Genomic DNA, 11,755 nt, shown 5'->3' on the forward strand with positions numbered 1-11,755 from the left:
AAAAAATGAGAATTAGCCTAAAGGAACGATTCAATTTCTATAGCCTTTATTGAAGAAGGCCGGAATATTTTTGCAGTATGTGAGAAAATATCGATTGATATTGACATTTTTTAAATCAAATCGATTGTTCGAGTAGTACAGAATACATTTAATCAAAAATATATATCCGTCACAACAAAAAAAAAAACAGAGGTCAACGCCTATGTTGACGAGTTAAAGTTTCTGGCACACAGCAGCATTTTTAATGCAAAAAAATAAATTTTTACAATTATCCATTTCAGCATGGAATTGGAATTCGACATTTGCCAAACTATGTTGTTAAACCAATATTTTTCTTTTCAGTTGAAAGGCTTGATATTTAAAAAAATGGATCGCTTAACTACCTCACAACGCATAAAAATAATAAAAACCTACTACAAAATGGTGATTCAGTCACAGTCACATATTGAGCCTAAAGAAGGAGATTATGATTTATTTTATCCTCCAACCACAGTTATGCTGAAAAAAACTAAATTGTTATATATTACATTCCGCTGTTTAATCCGAAGGTGTGATTGGGCGTTACTTCTGCGTCAATTTGGAGCGTTGTGGTCATATGATAATCGATTTTTTGCCAGCTGATAAAGAATTCAACTTGGAGAATATGTGGTTTCAACATTTTGCTTTATTTCCTCGTCGTGGCGATATGAATTGGCTACCATGAAATAAAAAATAACAAAATAACTCATCCTATAACTCATTATAACATATTATAATTAAATATTATTGTGACATAAAAAAATTCAATTGTAATAGAAATATATATCGGTATCTACATAGTGGCACGAAAACAATCAAAATCTTCTAGGAACCAAATCGCAAAGCCATTGTGGTATTATCGCAGTTACAAGAATATACTAATAATATACGCCCCGTCAACCAAACAAGCGGGCCAGTGGAGCTTGCCAGCGAAATTGTTAGGTGACTACTATCTCCGACTAAAATCACCACCCAATAGATGAAGAAAAGAGGAAAAAAAAACTGGAAGTAAATGAAGAAAATGAACCAAACCAAGTGGAGAGCAGAGCAAAACCGAATAAAATAAACATGACGAACATAGCGAACTAATACTCCAACAAACAAAAACCAGCAACAACGACATAGTCATAGTCAATAACAGCCATTTTTCGAGTTGTTAAGTTAATTTTTTCATGTTTTCTTTCGTGCAATAGCCAGCCAGTCAGCCAGTCAGTCAATCGTTTATGGTATTGTGTGGCTCTTGCTGCCGTTTCCACTGCTTCCAATGCTGTTCCTTGTGTGTTACTATAGTGATATGTGTATGGGTAAGTATGCTGGTCCTACTAGCCAGCAAGCAGTCGTCTTGCTGCATGTACATAATGTTCTCTTGTATTGTATTGTGTTATGTTGTATTACTACAAAACATCTACAACTACTACTACTACTAAGGCCACAGCCACCACCAAATCATCTTAACAAATATTACAGCAGCAGCAACAACAACAACAATTAGACAAATAAACAATACACGGGGAACGAAATAAATACACGGTCATCATCATCTGAACATCACCGTTTCTGTCGACGACGTCATATTGGTAGCATAGCTCTAACTCGCTCACACCAATGCCGCGACATTGGCCAACTGAGGTGTTCTCTCTTTCTTCGTTTGTTTGTTGACCGTAACAACAACGCCCCAAATGAATTTGATGAGTGTGTGCACATGAGAGAGCGAGAGAGTGCACGAATAGAATTGAGTGTGAGGGAATATTGGCGTTTGAGTACATTTGTATGGGTAAATATGGGAGGATGGTGATGGATGGTTGGTTGGTTAAATGGATATTTATTACAACATTTGTTGTTGTTGTTGCTGTGTTCTAGCTCTTGTAGTTATTTGAGGTGTTACTACTGTTCTTGTCGTTGTTGTAATTTAGCGTTTACTTCGTTGTTTTTTTTTTTTTTGTTCATGTGTCTTTTGTGGTTGTTGCTGTTGGTGTTGTTGTAGCAAAGTTGTTAGAACAGAATATAACAACCGTAACATTTGTTCAACCGAAAATACTTTAATGCTGCAATCGGATTGTCGGCGTTTTGACATAAATGAGTAAAACCGAAAAAAAAACATAGAGCTGAAGGAAATGTTGCATTTGGTTAATTCTTATTGAAATATGTATACATAATACCCAAAACGCACACACTCACATAAAAAAATATAAGTAGTTAGAATATGAATAAATTTACAAATTGTTATTTGATTAACGTGACAATTACATTATAAAGGAAGTCTACATTTTTAGTGATTAAATGTAACAGAAAAAATAAAAATATATAAAACTACAAATTAATTTCCTTGATGAGTATATTGCAAATAATACAAATGAGCTCCTTTGTTTCTATTTTTTAAATAAATTTATTTTATTATTTTATTCCATTATTTTTTTCGAAATTATTGTTTTGTTTAATTTTAATTTCGTTTTAAATTAAAAAAAATAAATTTCTAATTTTAGAAATGTTATTTTTTTAATGTTATTATATAAAATATTGAAAATAGTATGCATTTCGGATTCCGATGTTCCAGTGAGGAGCTATCATGCCCTCCATCAAAAAAGAGGACCTTTCTTTGATCACAATAAACAACAAATAAAATATTTCGTAATTCCCTTAATTTTGAATTAAGGAACTGTCAATTCTTGATTTTTTTAATATCATTAAATATTTTAAGGGCCTTTGAAAAAAAATATGTTCAAAAATAAAGACGATGAGGATAGTCATTTAAAAACCAGTGAGCGGAGCAGTATAGCCGGACGGGGCCGACCATATGATACCCTACACAACTTCCACGAAAATCTAATTTTCTATGGTTCGATATTCTGAGCTTGGGCAATATTTAGCGATATTTGTACCCCCTTGACCGACTAGACGTCTGCAAACATTACTAATATTCAGTACAGCTCTTCTAATTATTTGTCCAGATCCCCTTCACCGCGAGATGTTTTGTGATGTCCGGCTTTCAATAGTGGCATATAAATCGACTTATAAAAAAACACAAAAAATTAAGTTTTCGTTCACTTCATCCAAATATTATTATCTGATCATCACCGAAAATTATAGGCGTTGTCCATGACTATACCTGGATCCTCATGGAAAATTTCAAAGCGATCCGCGATATATTTCCGCTCTCTAGTGTGGTAATGCGTTACTAAATAATATATGAATACGTAAGGACCTGTAAATATTTAAGTGTAACTCCCACATCCGAGTACACACGACAATGCAATTGGTATCAATGTAAATGTAAACCACTCCTCTTGTATATACTATCAACTTCTCGGGTCTATGTCCTTCAGGAGTAAATATATATGCCATATAATACAAATTTTGTCATTTTCCACACAAAACTCCTGGGTCCATTTGACCCGCTAAATATTGACCAATCTTTATCAAAATAGGCATGTTTATTCTTTGGCCCGATCCCCTTCTCCATGTAAAAATTCGCGATGTTCGGTCCATAATTGCGGCCTCTGGAGCGACTAGAAAAACCGACAAAAATAAAGTTTTTGGTCCATTTCATCCCCTTAATATTAACCGATCTTTTGCAAAAACAATAGGGGTCTTCATTAGCCAGAACCCATCCTACATGCAAAATTTCGTGAAGATTGGTTCATAACTGTGACCTGTATCGTGTATCGTGTCGCGCTGATAGCTTTGAAATTGTACATGAACTTCCGATTATGATCAAGGACGACGCCTATAGTTTTCGGTGAAGTTGAGATTTCATTCAGGGGGTGCAATGAACCGAAAACTTTAATTTTTAGAAGGTGAAGGGGATCTGACCAAATACATAGAGCGGCTGTTTAAATGATGATCGGTCAATATTCCGAGGGTCAAATCAACCAAAACCTAAAGTGACAAAATTGGAAAATATGCCAGGGTTAGAAAGTGAAGTTGTTGATCTATAATCGGTGAAAAAGGTGCAAATATCTCGAAATATTGCCCAGGCTCAGAATATAGAACCGTAGAAAGTTTGATTTTCGTGGTAGTTGTGTAGGGTATCATAGGGTCGGCCCCGTGCGACTATACTGCTCCGCTCACTGGTTTCCCTTTAGTTTTCAAAATTGTCATTGGTGTTTACAATATTAAGAAATTAAATTTCAATTAATTTGAATTTTCAACATTGCCAGTTATTTTTAAAAATCATGCATTTACAATGTTGTAAAAACAAATTAAATTATACGATCCCTAAGTATAAATGATGGGAAATACAATGCAATTACAAAGGTCAAATAAACAACACAACATATGGCTAATCTTTTGTAGTACAACCATACTAGGGGCGACTATTTAGTTAGTCGCTCTTAAGAAATAGACTCATGTTACTCAAGCGTATTGAAATTAAATTAGAATATATGTACAGCATAGATAAATGGATATGATAATGATGATACCAGGTTAAACTGTTGTTAACCGTTAACCTTTTCTGTTATTTCGTTTTTCGTTTTTTTTATGGCATACAAAAGGATTAGTCCAATTAGAATGGGAAGAAAATGAAGTACAATGACAACACAGCTGAGACATAATACGCATTAAAATTGAAACATGATTAAAGCATGTAACATATAACAGTTACAATAACAATGTAGTCTCTATACAAAACATACCATCTAACATTAGAACAGTTACAACAACAATGTAGTACACTTACATGTATATTATCCAACAGTATTAGCAACAACTCTATGAACACTGCGTTTACATAAATCGCCTTAGTGTAAACTGTTTTGTGTTTGTAAAATGAAAAAGGAACCAAAACCTGAAGATAATATTGAAATTGTGCGTTTGACTATAAGAAACATACATGCAAACGTGCGCACACACACACTATTTTTCTTAGATACAATTTTCTCTTGCCTATGTATGAAAAGAAGGCGGGTATTTCTTGTAATGGGAAACTAATATTTTCATTGCTGCAGTCATTCAGCCCGCCAGCCAGCCAGCCATCGAGCAATCACTATATGACAACCTCAAAACGGCAGCAGCTGCCTGAGTGTCGCACAGACACATAACAACTGTCTCGTTTGTTAACGCGTGCTATACGCTTTACGATTGAATTTAACCTCATCATCAAATCGGCCTTCGTTCAGTTTGCTACATTTCGACATTAATTAGTGATAAATAGACGCGCCATAATAACAGACTTGGCATTGTCATAGCACATGCAACAATTATATTTAGGGCTTGGAATATGTGGGTCGATATGCCATAGAATATTTATATTCTGTATTTTGAAAAATTAAATAGAAATATTTTTCGGACAAAAACGAAGTTCGAAGTTAAAAACGATCGAGAGTTAAAACTTAAAAACGATCGATCCCTCTTGCTTTTTAATTTCAAGACCTTGTAAAGATTTCATATCACTCATTTGTTGTAAGTCCGGAATAAATAAAAAATCGAGATTTTTGAGTTAATTATGTAGAATTGTTAGCTATAGCAGACTTCAATTCTGATTGAGAACCTGTAGAAGTTCCTCTGTTCCTTGTAAGGTGTAAGTCGATGGAAAATATAAAACGCATTTCTTTTAGCAAATAAGCGATATATTTATGATCAGAATAAAATTTAGCCATATCCTTCCTTCTGAAGTCTCAATAGAGATCGTTTTGAAATTGGCAATATTGTGAAAATGGTGATTTGAAGGTTTTATGCATATTTGTGTCATTTATTTGGTATTCCGGATTCTTGGAGAGTTAAACTATATTTTTGCAGAAAACTTTTTAAATTGGTTCATTTCAGAACTTCGGAGGGTAAATTACAGACACTTTTGAATACTGATATGAAGGTCCCATCCCATGTTAGGTATTATGAATTTTCCGAACGAAGGGTTTGTAATGTGGCTTATTGGGTATTGAAAGTGAAATATATCGGTTCCCACTTTTAATACCTTCACACTCTGCGGCACAGGTTATTATGTCTTTGTGCATATATTTGTAACAGACATAAGGAAACGAGATAAACCCATGGCTCCATTTGACACTATGCATAGGAACACTTTCTGAGTCGATTTATGCATGTCGCCCTCCGTCGTCCGTCCGATTTGGATGAAATTTGACAGAAGTCAATTATTTGACCCAATGACAAACTTTATTGAAATTGGAGAAATCGGTTCAGATTTAAATATAGCTCCCATATATATAGTCTCGTCCCATTTTGTGCAAATTGTGTCCCAAACCCCCACGGTTTGCCCGATTGAACAGCGTGCTGAATTCAGTTCCGTTTCATGTCTGTGATGCTTTGTTGAAATCGGTTCAGATTTAGATATGACTTCCAAATATATTTTCGTCCGATTTTATTTAATTGGGGCACCAACAATTGTCCGATTTCGAAAAAACTTTGCAAAGCATACTGAATTATGTCCAGTTTGATGTCTGTGAAGTTTAGTTTAAGTCGGTTCAGATTTACACAAAACTTCATACAAATGTTACACCAAAAAAAAAAAAACAAAACAAAACTGTCCGTCTTGCAATTTTTAAAGATTGCAGAATGGTATGTGTTTGGTTTTTTATTCGTACAGATAATTTTTTTTGCCCGATTCCATGTCAATGGTCTCCTAAAGATGATATGTCTCTGCTACCATCTCTTGTGTGTACCCAAAGTGGTGAATGGTATCATATAGTCGGCTCTGTGCGACTTTTGATCTTACTTCCATCATTTAAGGTATAGCCTAGCCCAATTTTTCAAACGAATGGCATGCAATTTGGCATTTCGAGTTCTTTGCGGGCGAAGTTGATATTGGCAGAAAATTATTAATATAGGTCCATATTATGACATATTCCACATATAATAGTACGTCCGTCGCTCCGTTTTCAGTACATTCAATATTTTAGCGGTACATTCCAGCAGTAAATAGGCATTTCGGGTTTTTCTTTCGTTCACACTTCTGGTTATTCGTAAATTATTGTCAGTATACATACGTCAATGTTTTGATATTTCGTCAAGTATATATTCCTGACCAGAATAAACTTCTATGTCGATTTACGCACGTTCGTCTCTTGAAATCACGATAGACCTCACAAAATTTAATATAGAAGTCTGAAATTTTGCATAGGCATTGCTAGTTCGTTTGGTATTGCAAATGGTATATATCGGTCCACGTTTTGGTGTAGCCACCATATAGCGGTACACCCAATATTTGATATTTTGGGGATTTAAGACACGTTTTCGAACCGAATTGGCTGTATATTGGTATTTTGGGTTCTCATTATATAGCACATCTCCGTACCACAAATTATTACTATTGACACAAGATTCAGGATAGCTCCCATATAACTATACCACCCCCGACCTCTATTCGGTATTTTTGTGATTTTGGCCAAGTTTTCCATTTAACTTGGTTGTAATTTTCTATTTTGGGTTCTTATTGACCCACGTTTAAGGGTAGCACCCATAATATGGTACCATACAATATGAGGATTTTTGACACGCGTTTCAATCAAATTGGCCGTAATTTGGTATTTTGGGTTCTCATAACGAAGATGTGGGTGGTGATCTTCGCACTAAAAATTTTGAATATTTATTTTATTTTGTATTCTCATTTGCTGTCAAATCTCACTTCCAAAAATATCAATGTTGATCTCCATTTTGTGACAGCCCCATATGACGGTAGTCCCACTTTGAGAATTTTAACCCTTTCAGCGTCAAAAAAAAATTTTTGTCGGAATAAAAATCTAAAATTGTGTATTTAAAATCATATAAAGGCAAAGTGTTTAGAAAAAAAGCAATTTTCATTTTAACCCTCGGACAGTTTCGTCTGTTTTTCAGCAAAAACAAAAACATCAATAGTAACGGTACATAGGATAAAAGAAGAATCGCAAAGAAAGAGAGTATTTTAAAATGTCGAATATGTTTGACAAAAACACTGAAAGTGTTAATAATCTTTTTCTCTCGTATATTTGGGTATGTTCGAGATCCTGCAATAACATAAGTTTTCGTCTAGGAACCCCCATTAATTTTAGATATTTTGATTGTCATTCTCCTGGTGGAGGGTATAAAAAGTTCGGCTGTTCACTGGACCTCCTCGTTTCGCTATTTTGAAAATTCTGATCGAACTTGGTGCAATATAGGTCTAATAGTACCAAGAGTAATGTACTGTAGGTCTAATTGTACAAATTGGTTTTATACATCTGATGCTGGCAATCACAATTTCCCAACATTTATGTTTATCAATTCTAGTCTGATTGAATTAGTTATAATATCGGCCTAGGTTTTAATTGATGATCCACATTTCCCAACCGATATGGTTATTAATTTAACTATAGAGATTACCTGTGATATAGAAAATACATCAAAAACAAAACAACAACATCTACATACTCCCTGATGTATCCTCTAAAGTATTTGCAGCAAAATGTGATTATCCTTTACTTTTGTTTTTGCCTCTGAAACAAATTCGAATATATCCCAACCATAAATTCACCGTCAACGCGCATTCATTATTCAATAAACATGGAATTGATTTAAATGTTAACATCCCTTCGTACCAATGCCATAAGCAAAGGCGTAACAAACAACCAAAAAAAGCAGAACCACAAGAAAAAAAACACACACACATATAGAAAACAAAATGATTGCGATTTTATTAATAAAACGTTATACCTTTTGCTGATACAACCCTCTACACACAAAAGCAATTACAATAAACGTATATTGAAAAAAAATAACATAGTATACAAGAACCGAAAAAACAGATAGATCCACACAAAAAAGGAAAATCAATCCGTGAAAAATACCAATGTGGTTAGCAACCAAAAAAAAAAGCACTCACACTCTCTTACCACACACATTGAAACCGACAACGAAAAAAAAACAAAGAAAAAACATTGCCGTATAACAAATGAAAACACCCACCATTATTATCATTTACTAGGATGAGAGACAACTGCAGGATGTTCCAGACACCAAAAAATGCCACAGGAGAGCCAACGATAGCCAAACAGCAACAACAACAACAGCTATAAAAACAAAATGACAGCAATAGGGCGGTAGGGAGCAATAAAAATACAAATATATCGTTTCATGTCGAAGAGAGTGTGAGTATATGTCTGTATGAGTGTGTAGTGGGTGGGTGGATGAATGGCCTGAGGACAAAGCACAACAAAACACAACAGAAAAAGGAACAAGTTTTACACTTCTACAAGATACGACAAATACATGACACATGTAAAAACCATGTTCCTCCAACTACAACGTTACCAACTCAGCCCGTAAAAAAAGAGCCACCCACACTTAGCCCACAAAACCACCCACTGGATAAAAGCTTAAAAGGAAAAACACAAACAACACGAAATGTATCCATTTCGTACTAACACCAACACGAACCACTACAGCTGATTATGGAAGGTCGTGAAGAAATTGAGCTAAAGTGAAATCGGCTGGCTGATAGAGAGGTGAACAGGATAACACATAAAAAAATCACAGGATACATAAACAACCCTTGGCATAAACGAAAATGATGGAAACCACAAAAAAAAACAGACGAACGACTAAAACAGAAAACAACAACATAAAATATTTAGTTCTTTTATGGAAAACTAGCTTTTCATTTTAGGAACTGATTTTGGTGCTTAGTTGGCATGTTGGTTAGGCGACTTAAGGGAGAGACAACACGCAAATCACTTATTTAGCTGTGAGTACATAAAAGGAACACCTTTCCATTTGTATCTATTAGATTGAAATTCATGTCAGCAACACAGCACAATGTTCGTCTTGACATATTGGAGGAAAAGGAAGACAGGGCCGTCGCACACAAATATCAAAAAGGTGTAGTATATGAAGAAAATACATATATACCACACATTGTGCAAGAAAGCTTGGAATGACTACATTTGAAACAAAAACAAAAAACAGTTAAATATGGCGGGAAAACATGTGACAATAAAAGTAACACACACACGCAGAAGAATAACTAAAATCAAATTTCCCCCGCCCCATGACCTTATTCGGATTTTGTTTGCTGACTGACATACCTTCCCAAACTAACAACAGGCGTACACAATTGTAAGCTCCTGATAGATATTGCAGTTACCTTGTCAAATACACACACACACATACTTCGGTCATATATTATACATGTGTATGCATGCTTTTATAATGCAAACAAAGAATAGGAGAAAATAAATAATAAACAACATAAAGAAGAAACTACGTCCAAGTAGCAATGTACGGAAATACCCACTGCGGAGAAATGCTTAAGGGAGTTGCCAGAACTAGAATTTATAAAAAAATAAATAAAATAAAATAATATCCGCAGTGAAATACACAAATTCGCAACAGAATGACAATCACGTTTTGTCAGCCTTGTTCTGAGGTAATGAAGATCTTCAACTATTCCCCTAATTCCATCGGAATTTCTTCTGTAAGAAATAGTCTTTCAAGTTGACTTCGAAATAAAAATGGACGTTCCTTATAGGCATACTACCATTTCATAAGGGTCCGTTACTGATCATTTCTTTTCGGAAATGATCGGTAATAGTTCCAGTTATTACGTTCATCTAGTTGTCATCCATTTTTTCTCGTTCACCTAGTTCCTTTTAATCCAATCGGTTACCCAAATATTCTAGTTCACTGATCGAATTATAAACTGATCGGATTATAAACTAAATAATTCACCTAGTATCCATTGCCCTCGAAACTCTTATGCATATTCTTCAAAGATGAGTATAGAGTATACGGAACGAACTAGTTCAAAGGAACTATTTCGCAAAAGACATTGTCGGCAGTCGTTTCGGTTCTTTCGTTCATTTATTTGCTTCTACTTCAGTCATAAATGTTTGATGTTCTTCTTTTAGTTTCTTTTGATTTCTTCGTTCATTGGCCGTATTCAATTTTGGAACTCAATATATGACCTGCATCCTTTGCGAAATGAACCGACAAATATCCAACCTTTCCCTAAACGGGAGTTACGCAACACTCTAGTCCTCTATATGCACTGGTGGACAAAACTAAAGCAACTGAAATTACAAACTGAATAAATGACCTGTAACTTAAAAAAAAGTTATAGAGAAATATAGGAAATAAAAAATATAAACTCAAAACGTATTTTGAAATAAAAACTAATCTACGAAAAACTAATCACTGCTTGGTCAAAACTAAAGCAACATACCTACGAGGTATTGAAAATATAAGTCGCTCAATTTGATCCTTGGATATACTATTCCTCGGATCCTGAAATTTTAGGAAGAGGTGATGTTTGTTTATGTATCACTTTTGATTTTGCTATCTATGATATTCCAAAGATGGTTTTTGACTCATGCAACCAGCCTTTGACATGTTTCGGCGAAGGGAACTATAGCGTTTTTAACACATTTTTCTAAACTATCCGATCCATTACTTCATAAATATCGTAGATAGATCGAACCCAAACAAACACTATATTTTCATCGGTGAAAGGGCCTATAGCGTTTTCAAGACATTTTCCCAAAGTATCCGATCCCTTACTCATAAATCTCGTAAACAAATCGAACTTCATAAAAAGAAAAGAAAGCCAGTGAGCGGAGCAGTATTGTCGGACGGGGGTCGAATATTTGATACCCTACACAACTACCACAAAAATCTAACTTCTGCGCTTGTTTATTCTGAGCGGGTAAATCTAAATTTAAATTTCAACCACTCCTCCTATATATACTATAAACTTCTTGGGTCTATGTCCTCCAGGAGTAGATATAGACGGCTCAGAATACAAATGTTGTAATTTTTCATTAAAACGATCACG

The sequence above is a fragment of the Musca vetustissima genome, unplaced genomic scaffold (assembly GCF_032173495.1).
Source record: "Musca vetustissima isolate MV318-11 ecotype Yass unplaced genomic scaffold, APGP_CSIRO_Mvet_v1 utg77507, whole genome shotgun sequence".
Lineage (NCBI taxonomy): Eukaryota > Metazoa > Arthropoda > Insecta > Diptera > Muscidae > Musca > Musca vetustissima.